Source organism: Mobula hypostoma, chromosome 17, assembly GCF_963921235.1.
Source record: "Mobula hypostoma chromosome 17, sMobHyp1.1, whole genome shotgun sequence".
NCBI classification, from domain to species: domain Eukaryota; kingdom Metazoa; phylum Chordata; class Chondrichthyes; order Myliobatiformes; family Myliobatidae; genus Mobula; species Mobula hypostoma.
Genome location: NC_086113.1, coordinates 58359175 through 58385257, shown reverse-complemented (window position 1 = coordinate 58385257; position 26083 = coordinate 58359175). Strand labels below are relative to the sequence as shown.

At 44.0% G+C, this 26083-nt stretch overlaps 1 pseudogene; it reads right to left on the bottom strand.

Moving 5' to 3' along the window:
- Positions 1-377: 377 nt before the first annotated feature.
- LOC134357657 (uncharacterized) lies at positions 378-26083 on the bottom strand (annotated as a pseudogene).

Here is a 26083-nt window from a genome sequence, read left to right as displayed (position 1 = left end):
CAAATACTATCAAGTCATCCAAATACACCAAAACTTCAAGCAAATTCATATCCCCCACCATCTTCTCCATGACCATGGAAGGCGGCAGGGGTTCCCGATATGCCATGGGGCATTCTTTCGAACTGGAAAAATCCTAGAGGACATATAAATGCCATCTTCTCTTTATCGGCATCACTCATCAGGATTTAGTAGTATCCACTCCTCAGGTCCAGCACACGAAACCACTTCGCACCACTCAGACAGGACAGCGCGTCTTCGACCCTTGGTACTGTATACTGGTCGTGGACAGTGTGCCAGTTCAGAGTCCTATAGTCCACACACATGCGTACCTTTCCGTTCTTCTTCCAGGCCACTACTATTGAAGATGCATAAGGGCTTCAGGATTCAGAGATGATCCCAGCTTCCTTTAACTTACGCAGGTGTTGGCGCACATCTTCCACATCTGGAGGGGCCAGTCGCCACGACCTCTCTCTGAACGGGGTAACCTCAGTCACCCGGATGGTGTGGAGAGTGCTCTTGGAACAACCCACATCAAACTCGCCAAGGGAAAAAACATCTTCCAGCTTCAACATCTTCTTCACCAGACTCTTCTTCCAACCCGGCGGCACTGGTGAGTCCCCAAAGTTAAAGGCCTCAGCAGTCAGCTTCCCTCTGTTTTCCAATCGTACCCCCCCCCACCCCCAGCAGGCCTTCTGGGAGCACTCGACATTACAGTCACCAGGAACAAATGTGCCAGTGGCATCCCTCTCTTAAAGGTAATTTCTCTCGTTGTGGTGTTCCTGACAATCACAACAATCCTGTTCGCCTGTACCACGGAGGGCCTCTGCACTTTGGGCCTCACCAGCACCCCAGCCGGAAATTGTGACTCCCCCCGAGGTCTTCCAGGGCATCCACTAAAATGGCCTCACTACTTCCCCAGGCCTTATTACCTTGGGCTTCGCTTACATTCAGTATCCGGCCCAGGATGGCTCCGCACTGCCTCAAAAGCAGCTCAAAACATTGAGTGCACAGCCCGGGTCTCCAAAATGTTCTCACCCGCCCTTTCTTGGCAGGCCCCCATGAGCCTCCGCACCACAGAGGTGCTGGTCCCCACCAGAATTGAAGCACCCCCCCGTCTCAACCGGGTCTGGACAAACCAGCACTAACGTCTCCAGAACTTCGGACACTCCCACGTCGGCTTCTGAAAACTCCAGTCTCACTGACAAATACCCATCATACGGATAATCACCAGCACTGACGCCCCAAATTGCCAGGGCATTAAACAGGGTTACGGGAAAATGCTTCAGGTATTTGTTGTAGAACGACTGGTACAATAAGGTGACCTGTGACCCAGTGTCGAGGATGGCCTTGCAAAGATTCCCTCTATCCATAGGGACACTCTGGAGCGGAGTCCCACTAATCCATCCGGAATAAGGGCTTGGGCTTGCAGGGGTCCCATGGTAGATTTCAGGCAACATGTTCCTCCAGAGACTCCAGTCCATTCCCTCGCTGAGTCTCTCCTAAGTTTCATTTTGTTCCATTCCTCCAGACTGAACTGGTGTAGCTGAGTCAGGTTTGTTGGCCTCCTTGCTTGCACACGCATTTTCAGTTCTGTCTAGAGGAATGGAACAAAATTCCAGCAACTTACTGTGAGAAGCTTGTGGAAGGCAACCCAAAATGTTTGACCCAAGGTTAAACAATTTAAAAGCAATGCTACCAAATACTAACAAAGTGTATGTAAACTTCTGACTCACTGGGAAAGTGATGAAAGAAATAAAAGCTGAAAATAAATCATTCTCTCTACTATTATTCTGACATTTCACATTCTTAAAATAAAGTAGTGATCCTAACTGACCTAAGACAGGGAATGTTTTCTAGGATTAAATGTCAGGAATTGTGGAAAACTGAGCTTAAATGTATTTGGCTAAGGTGTATGTAAACTTCTGACTTCAGCTGTATCTATCTGCAAATCTATTCTCTGCATTCATCCTGCTGCTGTTAGTAGAACACCCTTTTAGTGTGATGATCAGTAATGAGAGTAAACTCTCTCTCATGAAGGTCCTGGTAAACACATTTTACACCACAATTAAGGCCTCCCTGCAGCAGTTAGGGAACATAATGCAAAGACTATGGGGCGTTCACTTCCATCACTCATAACATGTGACATGACTGCATCTATACCATAAGGCGAACCATCACAGACAAACTTCATTGGACGATGTGGATCAGAATATGCAAGTTCAGTGTTTGATGTCACCATTTCTTTTGTCTTTTGGAAAGCCACCTCATGTCTCTTTGTCCATTGCTGTTTCTTCCCAATCTGTAGTAATGAGTTCAAGGGTAGATAGAGCACAGGGGTCAGTATGGCAGGAACCTGTTATAGAAATTGATAAATCTTAAAAAGGACCACAACTATATTACATGTACTTTGGCCCAGAGCATCCACTATTGCTTGAATTTTCTCAGCATACTTGTGTCAAAAGTGTGACCACAGCAAGCAAAGCTTAGTTTAAAGAATTAATACCTGTCACATTGTGCTTTGAGCCTATAATCTACTAATTGTTTTAACACTGTTTTGTGATTTTAGAGATGTTCCTTGTCATCCTTACCAATGACAATGATGACATCTAGGTATCACTAAGTACCTGGTCAACCTTATAGCACCTGGTCTATCACTTTCTGCCAGAGAACAGGTGCAGATGCTACTCCAAAAGTAAGACCATTATAGCAATAAAGCCCTTTGTGAGTGTTTATGGTGAGAAACTTTGGACGCTTCTTCCATTTCCATCTGTAGGTGGGCCTCAGCTAGCTCCATATTGCTGAAATGCTTCCCTCCAGAAAGGTTTGCAAAGGTATCCTCTAGCCCGGGCAGAGGGTGTTGATCTACTTACAGTGCTGGGTTGATGATGACATTAAAATCACCACAGATTCTGACAGATCCATCCTTCTTGGCTACTGGGACAACTGGTGTTGCCCATGGGCTCCACTCATCTTTGGAAAGAATTCTTTCAGCCTCCATGCAATCTAGCTAACTGGTTACATTATCATGGACGGTATAAGGGACTGGGTGGGCTTTGTAAAACATGGCATGGCATTGTCACATAACAATATTTTACCCTTGATATGTTTGAGTTTTTCAATGCCATCCTTGAACATTGCTGTGGTATTATCCAGTACCTTTCTTAACCTGCTGTCTGTTGGCTCTTCTGCAGGGGATGTGGCATGCAAATAGTGGATGGAACTCCAATCAAGTTGTAGTGGTTTCATCCAGTAATGGCCCCACAATGCTGGCCCTCATGTATTTACTGCATACAACACCAATGTGTCTTGCTGGTTGCTGTATTTCACAAACTTGTCCCCAAGGGAATTATCTTTTATCCAATATAGGTTCTTAGTTGCATATCTGCAGGCTTCAGTTCAGTAACTTTGAAATGCTGTTCAAACTCATTTTCTGCGATGACTGAAACAGCTGAGCCAGTGTCCAATTCCATTTTAATTAATTTGTCATTTATCTCTGGTGTAAGCCATACTTCTTGTCTCTTGTCAATTTCCACATTCTAACTCTCAAGGCCACACAGGTTTGTGTCATTCTCAAAATTAGATTTTTTCCATCAACAGCACACAGATTAGTGCTCTTTTTGAAACTGCAACTTGACTTTTTATCTTTCTCTTTTCCCTGTGCAGTCCACTTATTTTTGTCTGCCCGATATGCTCTTTGTTGCATTTTCTGCAAGTTTCGCCTGCTTTAGTCTGATGTATGTAAGTTCCTTTCACAACAGTAACGCTACTTGTTCAGCAAGGCAGGTTTCCGTTTAGATGTTGCAATTTTGTTCCCATTCACATTCATTCTGGACTGCAACTCAATTGCATCTTTATTTTTAATTTTCTTTTATTTTAATACAGTGCAGAATAGGTCCTTCTGTCCCTTCAAGCTGCACCACTCAGCAATTCCACCACCCCCCCAAATTAATCCTAGCCTAATCACGGGATAATTTACAATGACCAATTAACCTATGAACCAGTAGGTCTTTGGAATGTGGAGAAAACTGGAGCACCCAGAGGAAATCCACGTGGTCACGGGAAGAACGTACAATCTCCTTTCAGACAGCAATGGGAATTGAACCCGGGTCACTACATTGTGCTTTCCACCATTCTACTGTGGCACTCAGGTTGTTGTTTCCTTTGATACCACAATTTCAACTGCTCCTATAAATGTGAGTTTTGTTTCAGTTAGGAGCCATTTTTGAATGCTTTCTTGTAAGATTCCACAAGCTAAATGATCTCTCAGTGTATCATTGAGCTCATCACTGAACTGACAATGCCTAGACAATATCTTCAATTCAACCATGTATGCCGAAATGGACTCCCCTTCCTTTTGATTCTGCTTATGAAAGCTAAAATGTTCTGCAATGGTTTTGGTTCTAATTGTTCCTCCATTACGTTCACGATATCAGCAAAGCTCATTTCGGCTGGTTTGGTTGGAGTAGTTAAACATCTAAGCAAACTGGATTCTTGGCACTTGCTTTTAATTAGCTATTTCATTTGTTTCAAAATACTACTCAATTCATTTAGTATGCATCAACCACACATCTGTTTTGCAATCAAATCTGTCTATCTTTCTGATGTAACTAGACATTACTTCTTTTTTTAAATTTATGATTATTATCACCCAGTACTTATTACATATGAATCGTGGCCATACCTGTTGCTTGTAACTTTGTCTGTTTTCTGCCTTTTTTTTTTAAATTCGACTCTCTCTCTCTCTCTCTCTTTATGAAGAAACATGTGCTGTACCTGTTTTTTAAACTCAAAATTCTCTCCTGAAGAAAAAAAGTGCTGCGTTTCAATGGGTAGGTAGTCGTCTTGGGTTTGTTTCAAATTTGCCTTGTCACTACTGTTATTTTTTGTAACTCTAGAAACTAATTGAAAGAGAAAACATAGGAGCCCGGGATATTTGTGTACTTAGTTTTTCTTTAGTGAGACGCTCACATATGGTGTGGTGACATAATAACGTATGCCATTCATGTACTTCTTACATTAACAAAGAATGCTTAATCAAGCAATATATTTACAATATTACTCAAATATTACTGAAATATTATATACACTACAGATTTGAGATTGGCTTCATGGAAAATCCAGAGTGGTAGCAAATGGTTAGCTCTCTGACTGGTGGTGTGCCGCAGGAATCCATAATGGATCTGGTGTTGTTTGTCACTTACATCAGTAATCTGGATGATAATGTAGTAAGGAAGATCAGAAAATTTGTAGAAGACACCAAAATTGGCCGTGTAGTTGACAGCAAGGAACACTATCAAAGCTTGCAGCAGGGTCTGGACCACCAGCTGGGAAAATGGGCTGGAAGATAGCAGATGGAATATAATGCAGACAAAAGTGTGAGGTGCTGCACTTTGGGAGGACAAACCAGGGTAGAACTGACACAGTGAGTGGTAGGGCACTGAAGAGTGTGGTACAACAAAGGGATCTGGGTATGCGGATCTATAATTCCTTGAAAGTGACATCACAAGATAGATAGAGTTGTAAAGAAAGCTTTTGGCACATTGGCCTTTGTAAATCAATGCATTGAATACAGGAGTTGGGATGTTATGTTGGAGTTGTTTAAGGTGTTGGTGAGGATTAATTTGGAATATTGTGCAGAATGGTGGATGCGAGTTCGATTTCAACATTTAAGAGAAATTTGGATAGGTACATGGATGGGAGGTATATGGAGCTGGCTGAGTTTCCACATGCATCACATTAATAACCCAATGATACCCAGGATTCAGAGAGCCATATCCAATGCCATGTAGAGACCTCTTCACCAGAGGAAGCAGCATTGTTAGCACAAGTAAGCTAGCCATTAAGACTTTTTTCAAGGTGGTATTTGAAGCAACTGGTATCTTCCTTGCTTCCAGCTTTGGATTTACTGCTTAAGTCTAGGACTTCCAGAACACAGAAAACTAATCAGTTACACACAGTTTTGGTTGCCTCACTATTGTCACTACATTCAAATAAGGCACAAGTGTGAAGTGAGAGACACTGAAACGGGTTGATAGTTCACAGACTTTAATGCAAGCAGAGTTAGAAGGAAAAGAAAACAATAAACACTAGACCAAACGGGGCTGTTAACTCAAACTCTCAAATAGGAAGTGAAGTCAACACTATGGCTGAAAGGAAAAACTAAATTTAAAATGAATACCGCTAGTCTTCAGAGTTAGTTAGCTCGACAGTCCAATTTCTCAGGCAAGGCCAAATGCAAGCAGGCAGCAAAATATTGCTGTGTTTTGCTCAAGAGTCAACTAGCGCTATGACAAAAAGAATGAAATAATAATTAGCTGAAATATGCATATTCACAAATCCATGGTTGTGACAACTATAGGAAGGATGTTGATGCTTTAGAGAGGGTTCAGAGGAAGTTTACCAGAATGCCGCCTGGTTTAGAGGGTGTATGCTATCATGAAGGACTGGACAAACTTAGATTATTTTCTTTGTAGCGGCAGGGGCTGAGGGTAAATCTAATAGAGGTTAATAAGATTATGAGAGGCATAGAGAGGAGACAGAAAGTAACTGTTTTAGAAACATAGAAACATAGATAACACACAGCTCAATACAGGCCCTTCGGCCCACAAAGCTGTGCCGAATATGTCACTACCTTAGAACTACTTAGGTTTTACCCATAGCCCTCTATTTTTCTAAGCTCCATGTTGCCATCCAGGGATCTCTTAAAAGACCCTGTCATTTCCGCCTCCACCACTGCCACCAGCAGCCCATTCCACGCACTCACCACTCTCTGCGTAAAAACTTACCCCTGACATCTCCTCTGTACCTTCTTCCAAGCACCTTAAAACTATGCCCTCTTGTGCTAGCCACTTCAGCCCTGGGGAAAAGCCTCTGACTATCCACAAGATCAATGCTTCTCATTATCTTGTATACCTCTATCAGGTCACCTCTCAACCTCCGTCGCTCCAAGGAGAAAAGGCCCAGTTCACTCAACCTATTCTCATAAGGCATGCTCCCCAATCCAGGCAACTTCCTTGTAAATCTCCTCTGCACCCTTTCTATAGTTTCCACATCCTTCTTGTAGTGAGGCGACCAGAATTGAGCACAGTACTCCAAGTGGGGTCTGACCAGGGTCCTATATAGCTGCAACATTACCTCTTGGCTGTGTTTTCCAGGGTAGAAATATCTAATACCAAAGGGCATGCATTGAAGGTGAGAGGAGGTAGGTTTAAAGAGGATGTGAGGGGTATTTTTTGACTCAGAGTGGTGAATACCTGGAATGTGCTGCCTGGGGAGGGGAGGGAACGTTAGACCATGAGGGGCCTGCGTCGGGCATTTTCATGCCTTACAAGGTGCAGATTGGAAGTCTGTGTGGGGCACCATGTGTGGTTAAGTGCCTTGCTCAAGGACACAAAAACGCTGTCACAGCTGAGGCTCAAACTAGCGACTTTCAGATCACCAGACAAATGCCTTAACCATGTGCCCAACACTGTCTGGGGTAAAGGCAAATAGTAAAAGCATCTGTTAGCCTTGCGAGACCATGGATCTGCGCTCTTCACTCTCCAGGGCGCAGGCCTGGGCAAGGTTGTATGGAAGACCAGCAGTTGCCCATGCTGCAAGTCTCCCCTCTCCACAACACCAATGCTGTCCAAGGGAAGGGCATTAGGACCCATACAGCTTGGCACCAGTGTCGTTGCAGAGCAATGTGTGATTAAGTGCCTTGTTCAAGGACACAACACATTGCCTCAGCTGGGGCTTGAACTCACAACCTTCAGGTCGCTAGTCCAATGCCTTAACCACTTGGCCATGTGCCCACACAAAGGCAAATACATTGGAGACTTTTAAAAGACATTCAGATAGGTACGTGAATATGAGGAAGATGGAAGAATATAGACATTGTGTAAGTAGGAGGGATTAGTTTTTGGGTGTTTTTGATTGGCTTTTTAGCTGGTTTGGCACAATGTTTCAGGTGTACTTCATAAGGATCAATCCAGTTTCAACTGGCACAAGGCATTTAAATCTTCTCAAATAAATGTTTAGCAGAAGGTGTTTACCATATTTCAGAATTTGAAGGACTCTGGAAATATTTAGTTAGACAGGCTGGAGAAAACTCTGATTCCTTTGGGCATGATGTCAGGCGGGAAGACCACCAAAGAACAGCTTGCATGCAACCACTAAGAGTTCATCAATTCTCTGCTGGATTCATTGGAAGCTTTGGTGATGTTTTTCAAGTCAAGTTTATCATCATGTGCACAAGTAGAGTGAGGAGCAGGGACAAGGGAAAACTTGCTTGCAGTAGCATCCCAGGCATGAAGATACAGACAACATACAGAACACAAATTAGACGTAAGTTATACAGTGAAGCGATTACAAAAGACTGTGCAAAAGCAAGACATTAGCGCAAAAAAGGACAGCAATGAGAAGAGGGCATGAACCCTGGAGAGGGGTCTTTGATGCTAAATGGTGCCTTTTTGAAGTAAATCTTAAGTGCTGACAATGGTGCCCATGATAGACTGGCCTGTGCCCATTACTCTCTGCGGTCTCTTGTATTCCTGTACATTGAAATTACTCTACGCAACTGGTCTGGATACTTTCAAAAGTGATGTAACCAGTCAGATACTTTCAACAGCAAATCTGTAGAAGTTTGTTGGAGTATTTGGTGACATGTCAGATCTCCTGAAGCTTCTAAGAAAGCAGAAGCTCAGTGGCATCTGAATGAAATCCCCCAGTGAGATGGCAATTGTAATAAGAGTCACATGACTATTCTGACTGCCACAGACCAAATCATCGGAACACTGGCAGTGTTTCCTGTAGTCAGTCTGGTCAGAGCCTTGCAGCAGTATCAAGCAGTGTGAAAGAATGGCATCTACGTTTTATTCTACATAACATATTGGGAGTGACATCACACAGAGAGTGCAGGTAGAGGAGGTTAAAAAGACTCATCACTCCTCTGGGAGGACAGCACTGGAGATAGTTTGTGGAGGAAGGTTTGGAGATGGTACAACTATCTCCAGACCAGCTGCATACAGAAATGAACAGGATCCCAGGAAACTCTCATAGCTACAAGGTTCATGTAGAAAAATACTTATTGAGATACAGAACAGAGTGGGCCCTTGTGACCCTTCGAGCCATGGCACCCAGCAACCCCCTCGCCTAATCATGGGGCAATTTACAATGACCAATTGACCTACCAACCAGTACATCTTTGGAATGTAGGAGGAAACCCATGTGGTCACGGGGAGAACATACAAACTCCTTACAGCAGCAGGATGAAGTCCTCTAGCTTGTTCCCACCAGAGCACTCTTCCCGATTAAGCTGGAGAGATTGCAGGAATGATTCACAAGGACGTTTCCTAGATTGCAGAGAAACTCCAGGCTGATGATAGTTTGAAGACCATTTCCATTCTCATTGTAGGCCCGTTCCACCAAGTGCCACCTACAGAATTATAGTACGTGGAGTGCTTCTCCTCTCCACAGAAAGTAGCTGGGAGCCATGACTAAACAAAGAGGAGCATTGCTCAAGAAATGATTTGAGAGGAGCAAGAATTAAGCTGTAATATCAGAATACTGTCACCAAGGCTAAGCTGTTTATTCAGGGAGACTGACTGAAGCTCAACAGCGAGCTTACAAGAAATTCAATTTAGCAGCTGTAAAGTAAATGGAGCTTTAGTAAGTTTTAGCGAGCATTGTTTAGGTTTTTGCAGGTTTTCCTCCAGGCGACAGGCATTACAATAACAGGCTAAGGTTATTGTTCAATAATGAGGGCCTCGCAGCTGAAAGAAAAAGCTCCTCCAAAAAAACAATAAGATGTTTCATTAGCTGCCAGCTCAACTCAGTGGAGATGTGTTAAGTGAAGCCAACAATCCAGAACCATACTTGTAAAGCCTGATTTCAAAGAGAAATCTTACACAGCCGCTAGGGTTAAAAGGTAGAAACTTGTTCATTAGAGCTATCTGAATGTTGTCAGAGGTGTCATAGAGTCATAAGAAGTTACAACACAGAAACAGGCCCTTTGGCCTGTCTAGTCCATGCTGAACTATTAGTCGGCCTAGTCCCATCGACCTGCACCCGAACCATAGCCCTTCATATTCTTCCCGTCCATGATCCGAATTTCTCTTAAACGTTGAAATCAAACTCACATCCACCTCTTCCACTAGTAGTTTGCTCCATACTCTTACCACCCTCTGAGTGAGGAAGTTCCCAGTCATTTTGCCCTTAAATATTTCACCTTTCGTCCTTAATGTAGACATCTTGACCTCTATACCCCTCATAATATTGCATACCTTTATCAAATCTCCTCATTCTTCTACGGTCTAAGAAATAAAGTCCTAACCTATCCAACCTGAAGTTTCAGTCTGGCCGCAAGTCTGCTCCAGCACCGGCCGCCCTGGACGTACCTACATTCTCAAAAGTCCAGTTCACCAAATATTTCAGGATACCACAAAAACACTGGGTCATACAGACTGCTCAAAAGCACACCTCCCAGTGGGAAACTACAGTGGTGGATTATAGTGATTGTAGTCCCAAAAAAGCATACGTAGTAGAATTGTTAGTAGTTTGGTTGGCCACCCAGCGAAACATCGTTGTGTCTCTACTCCTCGAGTACCTCATTTGCACCTTTCTGCCTACACCTGCTATGCAACTCCTTTTCCTTAAACAGGGCCTCAATATATCTCAAAAACCAAGGTTCCTTAAATACGTTATCCTTGCTTTTTATGTTGACAGGAACATACAAACTGTACTCTCAAAATTTCACTTTTGAAGGCCTCCCATTTACCAAGTACACCTTTGCAAGAAAACACTTGCCAGATCCTTTCTGATATCAACAAAATTGTCCTTTCTCCAATTTGGAATCTCAACCCAAGGACCAGACCTATCCTTCTCCATGATTATCCTGAACCTGATTGAATTATGATCAGTAGATCCAGTGTTCCTCAATACAAGCGTCTGTTAACTGCCTGTCTCGTCCCTAGTAGGAAACCTAGTATTGCACTCTCTCTAGTTGAGACCTCTATGTACTGATTAAGGAAACATTCTTGAACGCACTTCACAAACTATCCCATCTAGTCCTTTTACAGTATGGGAGTCCCAGTCAATATGTGAACAGTTAAAATCACTTAATATACAAACCTCTGTTTCTTGCAACAGTCTGCGATCTCTCTACAAATTTGTTCCTCTAAATTCTGCCAACTATTGGGGTGGCCTATAATATAGCCCCATTAATGTGGTCATACCTTTCTTAATTCTCAGTTCCATCCATAAAGCCTCACTAGACGAGCTGTCCAGTCTGTTGTGACTAAGCAATGCCATGACATTTCCCTAACTAGTAATGCCATTCCTTTAATCCCTCCCACTCTGTTGCATCTAAAACAATGGAACTCCGGAATATTAAGCTGCCATTCCTGCCAAGTCTCACTAATGGTTACAATGTCATAATTCTATGTGCTGACCCATGCCCTAAGCTCATTTGCCTTTCCTACAATAATCCTTGCATTGAAATATACACAACTTAAAACATTATTCCCATCATGCTCAACCTTTCGTTTCCTGACTTTGTGTGTAGGCTTAACAACATCTTTCCCCACAACCTCTCCACTATCTGCTCTGGCACTCTGGTTCCCATGACCCTGCAACTCTAGTTTAAAGCCCCAATGCCACACTAGCAAATCTTCCTCTAAGGATATTAGTCATTAGTCCTGCTTCAGTTCAGGTTCAAGCTGTTCCTTCTGTACAGGTCACATCTTCCCTGGAATAGAAACCAATGATTTAAAAATCTGAAGCCCTCTCTCCTACACCGACTCCTCAGCCATGAGTTAAGTTGTTCTTCCTATTTCTGGCCTCACTAGCACATGGCATGGGTAGTGATTCTGAGATAACAAGCCTTTAGTTTAACACCTAACTCCCTGAACTCACTTTTCAGGACCTTATCACCTTTATTACCCATGTCATCGGTACCAGTGGGGACCATGACCTTTGGCTGTTCAGCCTTCCCCTTAAGAAAACTGGGAGTCAATCCAAAATGTCCCTGATCTTGGCACCCGGAAGGTAATATCCAGGAATCTTGTTCTTGTCCACAGGGCCTCCTGTCTGTTCCCTTAATGGTTGAATCCCCTTTCACTACAGCTCACCTCTTGTCTCCCATTCCCTTCCAAGCAGCAGAGCCAGACTCAGTGGCAGAGACCTGACTGCTGTGACTTTCCACTGCTACGTCATCCCCCCCCCCCCACCAACAGCATCCAAAGCAGTATACCTTTTGTTGAGGGGATGGCCACAAGCGTAATTTGCACTGGCTGCCTATCCCTTTGTCCTATTCTGACAGTCACTCATTTGCCTGGGTTTTGTATTTTGGGTGTAACTACCTCACTGAATGTCCTGTTGCTCAAACCCTCATCCTCCCAAATGATCATTCAGCTCTAGCTGCAATTCCTTAGTACGGTCTGAAAGAAGCTGCAGCTGGATGCATTTCTTGCAGGTGTAGGCATCAGGAACACTGGAGTTCTTCTTTCCTTCCCATAAGCCACAAGAGGAGAATTTCACTATCCTGCCTGGCATCCATACTATTCTAACTATGCAATAAGAAAAAGGGAGGAAAGATTTAGCACAAAAAACTACCTACAGCCTTCACTTCTGCTCACTGAAGCCTCTATGAGCCAAAGTATGAACTCCCAACTCTGAGAACACTGGCCCACTCACACAATGACCACTCTGCTTAAACCTAACTTCTTTTTATTTGATCTTGTTAAGTGCCTAATTACACACATTCCAAAGTCTCCTTGGGGACTGTGGTGCATAGAATGTCCCATCTGCCCTCACTCACTTCCTTTGAAACCTCTCTGCCACTACACAATCCAATGTGTTCCTCGGGAATTGTGGCACACAGAAATATCTTTAATGAAATTTAATTTGCCAATTTCATAACAGCCATATTTGAGTTGGATACATTCCAACTGACTCCAGCAGTGTTCTCTTGTATTCTGCCACAAAAAAATGGAAAAAGGGAAATCTTTAATCTGGGGGTTGAGTGGAAGTGACTAGAGAGGCTGAGCTTTGAAAATACAAACATTTACTCAGGTTAGGGCATGAAAGACTTTTGGTGCATTTGGATGGAAAGAGTCCACATTTGTGAAGAATAATATTTTGAGGTCTGCATCCCTCTACACTCTAAGCACAATCCTGGGGATATCAAGTCATACCTCCTTGCTACAAATCATCTCAACACGCTCTCAGAGTTCAATTTCGACACCTTCCTGTAAGGCGCTTGTACATCCCATCCATGAACACATGGGTTTCCTCTGGGTGCTCCAGTTTCCTCCCACGTTCCAAGAACATATCTGTTAGTAGGTTAATTGGTTATTGTAAATTGTCCTGTGATTAGGCAAGTGTTAAATTTGTGGGTTGCTGGGTGGTATGGCTTCTTGGGCTAGAGGGGCCTGTTCTGCACTGTACCTCTAAATAAAATAACCTACAGGTAATTTGTATTTTCAATGATTAATTTCCATTTCAATCCCAAGGTTTGCCACAAACAGATCAAATTTGTGACCTGTTATCAGATTTTCTTTTAAATCTTCTTTGCTCTATTTAAAAACCAGTCGTTAATCTTGATTCTCTTCATAACAATTTCCCCTCGTCCATTACACTGTCTCAGTGACTGCTTCCTGCACTGCCTCCAAGGCCTAAATCTCTTTCCTAAAGTGCCCAAAACTGGAAACAGACTGGCATTGACTGGTACAGACTCACTTTTCACTCAAAGGCGTCTGGGTACATCAATACACATGTGAACTGTAAAGAAGAAATTATATAACAGAGACAGAAACGATTTGATCTCCTACATTTAGACAATAAAACCATAAGATATAGGAGCATAATTAAGCCATTCAGCCCATCGAGCATGCTCCATCATGCCATCATGGCTAATTTATTATCCCTCTCAACCCCATTCTCCTGCCTTTCCCCATAACCTTTGATTCCCAGACTAATCAAGAACCTATCAACTTCAGCCTCAAATGTATCTAATGACTTGCCTCCACAGTTGGCTGTAACAATGAATTCCACAGATCCACCACCCTCTAGCTAAAGAAATTTCTCCTCATCTCTGTTCAAAATGGACATCCCTCGATTCTGAGACTGTGCCATCTGGTTTTAAACTTGCCCACTATTGGAAGTATCCTCTCCACAATGGAACACGCATAGTCACTGACCGCCTACCAGAAGAGGCCACTATTTCTTCAATACAATGTTCCTTTATTTTGAGTAAAGACCACTAAAAGGCATCCACTAATATAATGCTACTACAAATTCTCTTTTCTGTCTTGTGAACTCTGAGCAATGCCTGTAATCAATATTATTTTCATTGAGAATGTATTCCTATTATTTGCTGCTGTGAGCTAAAATGGCAACGGTCAATGCAGGGGTCAAATAAAGGTAAAGAAAAAGGCTCCTGCATGCTAATGGGTGTTAAGTGAATGGTTGTCTCATCTTTATACATCAGTTCCAAGGTCAGATCAGATTCTACATCAGGCCCTTTCCGACTTTCAAAACTATTGTCTCAACCATCAATATGCGTGCTTAGACTCTGATGTTGATGTTGAGTTTAAATGAGGTGCCTATTGCTAGTTAGACATCTCCTGGATGTCATCTGACAGCAGGCTTGAAGGCAAGTGTCCTTTCAATTTATCAATCCTTTTCTACCCTACATCACCTGACCTACCACCAGAGGCTGTTATTTTTACCAATCATTTATTTGCCTGTGTCATTGACTCACAATAGGACAAGGAGAGATCCAGGCAATAGTTGGCAAGGAGATGCTAGTGAAAGGCTCGCCATCATAACATCCATATATTTCTCAGGACCAGGACTGGTAGCTCAGCATTTCTGATGCTCTGCTGCTTCATTTCCCATTACTTATTCCAACCACTCTGCAGAATTCACACCACAGACCACTCCTCATATCTGGAAATTAGTAACTGGTGATTGGTTTATTTTTGAAATGCAGTGAAAAGCTTTTATCTGCATGCCATCCAGACAGACTCTACCATGCATAAGCACGTGAGGAACTACAAAGAGAAAGGTGGTACCAGAATGCAAAACATAGTGTTACATTTGCAGAAGTGCAGTATAGGTTGACAATTGAAGTTCAAGGGCCGCAATGAGGTAGATTGAGAGCTCAAAAGATTATCTTTAGCATATAAGAGCCCCCCGACCCCCAAGAGTCTTATAACAGCATGATAGAAGCTGTTTTTTGAGCTTGCTGCATGTGCTCTCAGGCTTTTGTATTTTCCACCTGGTGGAAGGGGAAGAAGAGAAAATATCCAGGAGAGGTCCTTCATTATGGCTGGAGATTGACAAGCTTGATCCTGTTACATACTGATGAAGTTATGGTAAATTTGGCCAATAATCAATAACTATGAATAACCAGGAACTGGAGCAAACCTAAAGTTGAAAGAAAGCCAAGGTAAAAGTTTCTTAGAAAATTGCTGCTGAAAGATCAGAAAATGTCTTGAAACTTGCTGAGCAACAAAACTGTAATGCTTCCAAACTGTAATGTTTCCAAACTGTTGATTACTTTCCCAAAGCAATGGCAAGTGTAGACAGAATCAGTGATGGGGAGGCAGTGTAATCACCCTGTGGAGCCACCCAACCATGACACAGGTGTGGGGGAGAGACTAGGTGAGCAGCCAGATATACTGACGGCACAGGTCCCCTTCTCTTCTACATTTTCCATTTCAAGCAAGTATAGTTGAGAATTTGTGTTATATGGGAAGAACCAGTCATTGTGGTATGTTTGGATTTTGGGAAGGTTTTCAATCAGTCACTGAGGAGACTGGAGAAAAAATAAAAACACATGGAAATGTGGCATGGAGAGAGAGTTGGTAATCAGATAGAAAACAAAAAGTGGAATTAAATGGATCCCTTCTGGCTAGAAGACCATAACAACTAGGTGGAACCCAGCCATGAACAATCTTTATTGACAATGTGGGGACCAAGTGTAACATTTCCAAATTTACTGACCGTACAAAACTAAATGAAAATATGAAAAGTGATATGAATCCAGATTTTGACCAGGTTCCTGAAACCAGTGTTTCCACCACAACAGTATGCAGCCCAAGCAGACAACTTCTTTAAAATACAATGGATATGTACTGTACTCGTGAGCATACAGTACACTCAGGGTTTCTCAAGTCCAAGTACTGACAATTAAACATTTTACTTAGTAAATCCATGCAAATGAAAGTAATAACTTAATAACTAGGTAAGCTGTTCAATGAAATAAAAGTGGAAAATACTTAGTGGTAGAGCTGAAGACCGATGCAAAAGTGGCGCTTAAGAGACTGTTAGATAGATAGATAACTACTTAGGGATAGGAGGGATATGGATCATGCATAAACAGAAGAGATCTATTAGGAAAACAGCCTCCGATGGGAAGTATTGTCTTTTCTCAGAACAACAGTGGACCATATCTTGCAAGTGACATCTTCTATTCTATACATGCACCTCCAACTTCTCTCCATGGGTGTACTGGGAAAGTAGTAGTCAATATTACAGGTCAAGATCCTTACATCAGGAGTTGCATCATGGGTTGCCTTGATGCAGGGCCTCAGTACAAACTATTGACCATTACTTTTAAGCCCAAGATGGTCTCAACTCAGTATCTGGTCCTTCAGCAAGGGTTCCACAACTCTACTCAGTACTCCAGGTGTGGTCTCACCACACTCTAAGGCTTTGTAAGATCCCACAGGACAGAAAAAGATTTTTGGCCTATTGAGTCCAGTCAACCCTCAGCCACCTATTTACCCCAATCCCATTTTATTCTCCCCACATTCTAATCAACTCACCCCAGATTCTACTAGACACTATGGGAAATGCTACAGTGGCCAACTAACCTATAAACAACACATGTTGAGATATCAGAGGAAGCCAGAGTACCCAAACAAAACCCACGTAGTTACAGGGAGAAATTGCAAACTCCACACAGAGAGCACCCAAGGTGAGGATTGAACCAGGCTCACTGAGATTAGGAGTCAGAGAGTTTACCAGCTGAGCCATATGCTTTGTTGTGGCGCAACAACAACAGGCAAACAGAGGATACACCTCTAGGATCCTCTCAATGGCACCTTAGAAAAATGTAACATTCTCGCTTATTTGTGGGAATCCTTGGTTGTTGACCACTCCAAGTGGATAAGGAGAACTCAAAATGGATAACAGTCTCCTGCCTCTTTGTCAGGAGTACATGAAAAACCCAAAGAGATGGCAAAGCTAAAGCATCATATTATCCATCCACCTAGCTCATTTCTCACCTGTAACAGAGTATGAAGATGCCACATTGGACTAGAAACATCTCAAGACCCATGAAACTGGGGAAGAAGCAAGTCACACTCAACACCAAGGAACTGCCTGAAAAGAAGAAAGTGTGGCTTTAGTAATATCGTCTTGTTTTAATCTCTCAATTACCTTTATAAAATCCCATCTATCTATTATCCACCTACTCATCCAGTTTCATCTATCACCTACCAGGCCCTGTCCGTCTGTCTGTCTTCTTTCCTTCCTTCCTCTCTCTCTCTCTCTCTCTCTCTTCCCCTTCTCTCTTCCCCCTCAGTTCCTTCTCTCTCTTTCTCTGTCTCTCTTCCCTCTCTTTTGCTTTTCCTTCTCTTTCTCTCACTCTCTCTCTTACCCACCCTCTCTCTTTCACCTCCTATTGCCTATCTTCCCTTCACACTCTCAGTCCTGATGGAAGGTCTCGAACCTCCAAGGAAAGAGTTAGGTTTGATTCCTCCTTGGTATATGTTAGGGTGAGTAACACAAAATGGAAGTTTGCAAGATTAAATGGTGGTAGTCTGGGATGTGGGAATGCTTTAAAAAGGTACGGGGGAGGGGGGGGAAGTACAATTCAATATTTTGAGAGATTAGTGTGAGTACCAGTCTAGTGAGTACATAATGGTGAAAATCATCAGGAAAGTACTGGTGTAAAAGGTATGTTAGGATTTTTGAAGGGATCTTATGAAAGGTAAAAAAGAGTCAATTCATTTGTGAAGAGGGAATCCTCTTAGACTGGGTCGTAACTAGTGCTAAGAGCTTAACATCATGAGGCAGAGAGAGAGGGAGACAGAGAGACTGGAAAAGCTGTCAGACATTTGGAGATCACTCAGGCAGTATATTGTGTGGAGTGGCTTAGTGATTGGTTGATAAATATTATTTCGTCTCTTTTGCTACTTTATTAGTTTTTTTTCTTTCTGTATTTTATCCTTTGTGCAAGTCTATTAAAGTAACTTCTTATAACATTTGACACACGTATAGTGCCTCCTTTGTTTATGGATTCCTTTTGTTGCTGCATCAGAAAAGAACAAGGAATGATTTTAACCTTCTAACATTTCTTTACCTCCACAGATGCTGCTAGATTCCAGCATATACAGCCTTTCTTTTTCCTCCCCTTTACAATAAATACTGACTCTCTTTTTGACTTCTTAATTACTTGGCATACTTGCATGCTAATTTTCTGTGTTTTACATACAAAGAAAAAGAACAGAAAGTCAATGGTCAGCTATCAATTTCAGATTTCAGATTAGATTTAGATTTATTTATTGAATGGATATTGAAAGATACAGTGAAGTGCATTATTTGTGTTTAACAACCAACACAATTCAGGATGTGCTGGGGGCAGCCTGGGAGTGTCTCCACACGTTCTACCATGCCCACAATGTTCAGCAAAACAACAAAAGCAGCAACAATAACAGCAAAACAAAACAAGACAACAACAACAACAAAACAAGCCCTTTCCCACCCACTCACACATATAGACAGGTATTTAGCCCCAAGGTAGGCTGCCTTTAAGCCTTTAATCCTTGGCTCCGGACTTACAGACTCACAGACATTGGGCATCTGACCTCCAGACAAGCTGGTCCAGGACTTCAGCCTTCAGATTTCTACCTCTAGATTCACCGAGCTCTGGATTTCAACCTTCACCTTTGCACTCCAGACTTCACCGATTACAGGCCTTAACTTCTGGACTCACATGGACCTTTGATGCTGATGACCTGGGGCTGGGTCATCTGCCCTCATGAGTCCCGCTGAACAGACTTCCAAACCAGCTCTTGCCAACCTGGACTCCAAACGCCATCTAATGCCCCTAACTCTTCATTTACTGCCCTGACCTCAACACTCCCTCATCCCAGTCCCTAACCCCTAACTCCCTGCGCTGTTCCCAAAACCACTGCCAGAGGAAATGGATGAGGCATGTATATTAACAATACTTAAAAAGTTCCTGGGCATATATATGGATAGAAAGGATGAGAGGCTGGTGGACCTAATGCAGGCAAATTGGATTGGCTTAGAAGTTAGTTGGCTTGAACTGGTTGTCATGTTCGCCATGGGCCAATGGGTCTGTTTCTGTGCTGTGTGACTTCTCTGACTCTAAATTACAATTGTCACACTGTTGTTCCAAAAAGAATGAAGGGCTAAAACCAGCATCTCCAGGACCATCAGCGGTGGGGAAAAGTTCTATAAACTATAACCAACAGAAGTCGCTTGCACCAGTGTAACTCAATCAGAAGAAAGTTAGCATGGATTTGTTGAAGGCCAAGTCAAACAGACCATAGAACAGTACAGCACAGAATTAGCCTTTCAGTCCCTTTTAACCTATTCCACAATCGATCAAATCCTTTCACCCTGCACAGAAGTTACCAGTTGTTAAACTGTAGTGGTTGATAACAGCAAAGTAAATATTGCAATGGTAGCTATAATTTCAACATATAAAAATTGCCTAAAATGAAATAGACTCCTATGCCTCCACCAATTTTCATGTCATCTGCAAATTTACTAACCAATCCACCTACATTTTCACCTGAATCATTTACATACACCATATATAACAGAGGTCTCAGGACTGATCCCTGTAGGACACCACTGGTCACAGAACTCCACTTAGAATAACACCTTTACACTACCACCCCCTTTATGGTCCAAACAATTTAGAATCCAATCTACCAAGTCTTTATGGATCCCATGTGCCTCAATGTTCTGGATCAGCCTGCCATGAAGGACCTTTTTGAATGATTTTCGAAGTCCTCTGGTTTGCACAGGGGCACTAGAACTATGTTTAGCATGTCAGGTGACTTGTCCAGGGACCAGCACATGGATGCAATCATAAAGAAGGCACACCAGCATCTTTGCTTTCTTAGGAAATTAAAGAGGTTCATCTGATCACCAAACATTCTGACAAACTTCTACAGATATTAAATGACTTGATTCTATCATTGGTAACTCAAAAATTGCAGTAATAGGGTGAGGTTGTAAATCAATATTCAAAACAGTTGAGATAGTATCAAAAATATCTTTGCAATATTTTTTCAAAAAAGAGCATGACCCAAAGCATATGAGATAAAGAAGTTATCTCAGAGTGACATCTATCGCATATAGGATTTATATGAGAATAATAATGAGCTTGTTTATCCTTAGACATATGAACCCTATGCACTACTTTAAACTGTATCAATGCACGTTTAGCACACCACTGGTTACACTGGTCTGAAGTCCCACACCAAGTTCAAGAACAGCTACTTCCTTTCAAACATTCAATTCTTGAACCAACCAGTTAGCCCATCACCGCTACTGTGGCATTGGCTGCCAACAGCAGCACTCCAGAGTCCTTTGTTCTGAGCCAGACATTCAAGCTGACCACAGGTGTAGGCCTTTTTCTTGATGCCCAGTTTCAAGGTCACATGGCCAAGTGTTCTTTGGCTGGCCTCTCTCCCGCTTTCCCTGGGGATTCTATGCTAATACTTGCCTGGTGATGTTGGTACTTGGCTTATCCATCCCTACCTTATTTTCCTTAATTCTTCATCTGCTCCTAGCTGGTGTGGTCTCTTCCAGAGGGCTATTCCTAATGATAGATTTTGATGTCCTCCAACTCTCTTCCCCGTACAGAAGAACTAACTTCACATTGGAGTTGAACAGCCTGATCTAAGTGCTCTGTGACAGCTCCTTAGAGCACCAGATGTTCTCGAGCTGGATGAAGGCTTCTACCCCCTCAAGTGAACTTCTCTGGAAAGAGTGCATGTTGAGTTGATATGAGGACTTTATTTTTCCCTTTGTGGATGTTAAGGCCCACTTGTGCTGGTGTGAATGCCGGGTCTGTTATATTTCCTGCATCTGCTTATGGGTATGGGATAGGAGAGCTATATCATCAGTGAAGTCCAGGTTATCCAGTTGCTCCAAACGGTCCACTGGATCTCATTCTTTTTCTGTGCTGTAGATGAGTTCATGATCTAGTCTATGACCAAAAGAAACAGGAAAAGGTACATCAGGAGTCCTTACCTGACTCCTGTTTTACCTGAAAGCTGCTGGTGAGCTGTCTGCAGGACATTCCCTCATATGAATTCTTGATCAGTTTGACCATCTTGCCTGGTACTCCATAGAGCCACAAGATTCTCCACAGGGTCTCTCTGTAATCATTGTTGAAGGCTCTTTCATAATCAACCATGTTGATGTGCAGAAATGAATTCCACTCAAGTGACTGCTTGTCTAAGCTGTGTAGTGTGACTACTTGGTCAGTACATAATCTGTTCTGGCAGGAGCCTGTTTATACATCTCTTAGTTTACAGCATCATTCATCCTCTCTAGTATTATCCTGTAGAAGACTTTTCTTGGGACTGACAAGAGTGTAATGCTTCTGTATTTGGAATAGTTGCTAAGATCTCCCTTCTTCGGAATCTTGATAAGGTAGGCATCTTTCTAGTCTGTTGGTACTTGCTCTTCTTCCCAGATCTTCTGAAAGAGCCGGTACATCTTCTTTACTGTAATATCCTGGTCTGCCCTTAAATTCTTCTCCAGGAATGTTGTTTGGACTCAAACAACAGGAATTCTGCAGATGCTGGAAATTCAAGCCACATACATCAAAGTTGCTGGTGAACGCAGCAGGCCAAGCAGCATCAATAGGAAGAGGCGCAGTCGACGTTTCAGGCCGAGACCCTTCGTCAGGACTAACTGAAGGAAGAGTGAGTAAGGGATTTGAAAGCTGGAGGGGGAGGGGGAGATGCAAAATGATAGGAGAAGACAGGAGGGGGAGGGATAGAGCCGAGAGCTGGACAGGTGATAGGCAAAAGGGGATACGAGAGGATCATGGGACAGGAGGTCCGGGAAGAAAGACAAGGGGGGGGGTGACCCAGAGGATGGGCAAGAGGTATATTCAGAGGGACAGAGGGAGAAAAAGGAGAGTGAGAGAAAGAATGTGTGCATAAAAATGAGTAACAGATGGGGTACGAGGGGGAGGTGGGGCCTTAGCGGAAGTTAGAGAAGTTGATGTTCATGCCATCAGGTTGGAGGCTACCCAGACGGAATATAAGGTGTTGTTCCTCCAACCTGAGTGTGGCTTCATCTTTACAGTAGAGGAGGCCGTGGATAGACATGTCAGAATGGGAATGGGATGTGGAATTAAAATGTGTGGCCACTGGGAGATCCTGCTTTCTCTGGCGGACAGAGCGTAGATGTTCAGCAAAGCGGTCTCCCAGTCTGCGTCGGGTCTCGCCAATATATAGAAGGCCACATCGGGAGCACCGGACGCAGTATATCACCCCAGTCGACTCACAGGTGAAGTGATGCCTCACCTGGAAGGACTGTTTGGGGCCCTGAATGGTGGTAAGGGGGGAAGTGTAAGGGCATGTGTAGCACTTGTTCCGCTTACACGGATAAATGCCAGGAGGGAGATCAGTGGGGAGGGATGGGGGGGACGAATGGACAAGGGAGTTGTGTATGGAGCGATCCCTGCGGAATGCAGAGAGAGGGGGGGAGGGAAAGATGTGCTTCGTGGTGGGATCCCGTTGGAGGTGGCGGAAGTTACGGAGAATAATATGTTGGACCCGGAGGCTGGTGGGGTGGTAGGTGAGGACCAGGGGAACCCTATTCCTAGTGGGGTGGTGGGAGGATGGAGTGAGAGCAGATGTACGTGAAATGGGGGAGATGCGTTTAAGAGCAGAGTTGATAGTGGAGGAAGGGAAGCCCCTTTCTTTAAAAAATGAAGACATCTCCCTCGTCCTAGAATGAAAAGCCTCATCCTGAGAGCAGATGCGGCGGAGACGGAGGAATTGCGAGAAGGGGATGGCGTTTTTGCAAGAGACAGGGTGAGAAGAGGAATAGTCCAGATAGCTGTGAGAGTCAGTAGGCTTATAGTAGACATCAGTGGATAAGCTGTCTCCAGAGACAGAGAGAGAAAGATCTAGAAAGGGGAGGCAGGTGTCGGAAATGGACCAGGTAAACTTGAGGGCAGGGTGAAAGTTGGAGGCAAAGTTAATAAAGTCAACGAGTTCTGCATGCGTGCAGGAAGCAGCGCCAATGCAGTCGTCGATGTAGCGAAGGAAAAGTGGGGGACAGATACCAGAATAGGCACGGAACATAGATTGTTCCACAAACCCAACCAAAAGGCAGGCATAGCTAGGACCCATACGGCTGCCCATAGCTACACCTTTAGTTTGGAGGAAATGGGAGGAGCAAAAGGAGAAATTATTAAGAGTAAGGACTAATTCCACTAGACGGAGCAGAGTGGTGGTAGAGGGGAACTAATTAGGTCTGGAATCCAAAAAGAAGCGTAGAGCTTTGAGACCTTCCTGATGGGGGATGGAAGTATATAAGGACTGGACATCCATGGTGAAAATAAAGCGGTGGGGGCCAGGGAACTTAAAATCATCGAAAAGTTTAAGAGCGTGAGAAGTGTCACGAACATAGGTCGGAAGGGATTGAACAAGGGGTGATAAAACAGTGTCGAGGTATGCAGAAACGAGTTCGGTGGGGCAGGAGCAAGCTGAGACAATAGGTCGGCCAGGACAGGCAGGTTTGTGGTTCTTGGGTAGGAGGTAGAAACGGGAAGTGCGGGGTGTGGGAACTATAAGGTTGGTAGCAGTGGATGGGAGATCCCCTGAGCGGATAAAGTCGGTGATGGTGTGGGAGACAATGGCCTGGTGCTCATTAGTGGGGTCACGATCGAGGGGTAAATAAGAGGAGGTATCCGCGAGTTGTCGCTGTGCCTCGGCAAGGTAGAGGTCAGTACGCCAGACTACAACAGCACCCCCCTTATCAGCGGGTTTAATAATAAGGTTAGGATTAGTGCGGAGGGAGTGGAGAGCAGAGCGTTCCGAAGGAGTGAGGTTGGAATGGGGACAAGGTGCGGTGAAGTCGAGACGGTTGATGTCTCTGGAGACAGCTTATCCACTGATGTCTACTATCCATTTCCGACACCTCCCTCCCCTTTCTAGATCTTTCTGTCTCTGTCTCTGGAGACAGCTTATCCACTGATGTCTACTACCCATTTCCGACACCTCCCTCCCCTTTCTAGATCTTTCTGTCTCTGTCTCTGGAGACAGCTTATCCACTGATGTCTACTATAAGCCTACTGACTCTCACAGCTATCTGGACTATTCCTCTTCTCACCCTGTCTCTTGCAAAAACGCCATCCCCTTCTCGCAATTCCTCCGTCTCCGCCGCATCTGCTCTCAGGATGAGGCTTTTCATTCTAGGACGAGGGAGATGTCTTCATTTTTTAAAGAAAGGGGCTTCCCTTCCTCCACTATCAACTCTGCTCTTAAACGCATCTCCCCCATTTCACGTACATCTGCTCTCACTCCATCCTCCCACCACCCCACTAGGAATAGGGTTCCCCTGGTCCTCACCTACCACCCCACCAGCCTCCGGGTCCAACATATTATTCTCCGTAACTTCCGCCACCTCCAACGGGATCCCACCACGAAGCACATCTTTCCCTCCCCCCCTCTCTCTGCATTCCGCAGGGATCGCTCCATACACAATTCCCTTGTCCATTCGTCCCCCCCATCCCTCCCCACTGATCTCCCTCCTGGCACTTATCCGTGTAAGCGGAACAAGTGCTACACATGCCCTTACACTTCCTCCCTTACCACCATTCAGGGCCCCAAACAGTCCTTCCAGGTGAGGCATCACTTCACCTGTGAGTCGACTGGGGTGATATACTGCGTCCGGTGCTCCCGATGTGGCCTTCTATATATTGGCGAGACCCGACGCAGACTGGGAGACCGCTTTGCTGAACATCTACGCTCTGTCCGCCAGAGAAAGCAGGATCTCCCAGTGGCCACACATTTTAATTCCACATCCCATTCCCATTCTGACATGTCTATCCACGGCCTCCTCTACTGTAAAGATGAAGCCACACTCAGGTTGGAGGAACAACACCTTATATTCCGTCTGGGTAGCCTCCAACCTGATGGCATGAACATCAACTTCTCTAACTTCCGCTAAGGCCCCACCTCCCCCTCGTACCCCATCTGTTACTCATTTTTATGCACACATTCTTTCTCTCACTCTCCTTTTTCTCCCTCTGTCCCTCTGAATATACCTCTTGCCCATCCTCTGGGTCACCCCCCCCCCTTGTCTTTCTTCCCGGACCTCCTGTCCCATGATCCTCTCGTATCCCCTTTTGCCTATCACCTGTCCAGCTCTCGGCTCTATCCCTCCCCCTCCTGTCTTCTCCTATCATTTTGCATCTCCCCCTCCCCCTCCAGCTTTCAAATCCCTTACTCACTCTTCCTTCAGTTAGTCCTGACGAAGGGTCTCGGCCTGAAACGTCGACTGCGCCTCTTCCTATAGATGCTGCTTGGCCTGCTGCGTTCAGCAGCAACTTTGATGTATGTTGTTTGGACTAGCTGGTTTACCATTCTTTAAGCAGTTTTGTTGCTTTCCTGATCTCCTCTCTGGTAGGCTTGTCACAGTTTAAATGTAGGTCAGTACTGGCTGGAGGAATATCAGGTGGGTTTAGAGATGCGGGTCTGTTCAGCAGATCTTCATAGTGTTTAGATCATCTGTTCAGCTGCTGCTCTGTTCCTATGATGGCCTTTCCATCCCTGTCCTTGACTGACCCCTCAGGCTTACTGTTCTTGTTGGAAAGTTTCTTGGTGGTGTCATACAGTTTCCTCAAGTTGCTATGCCCCTCTGTGTATTCTGCTTCTTCTGCCAAGGTGTCTATATAACTACGCTTGGCTGCTCTAACACTCTTCTTTACTGCCTTGAGAGTCTCTGCGTGTCCTTCCTGTGCTTTCACCTTTTCTACTCTAGTCCTGCGGTGAACCATTACGGCTTTCTTTTGCCTCTCCAT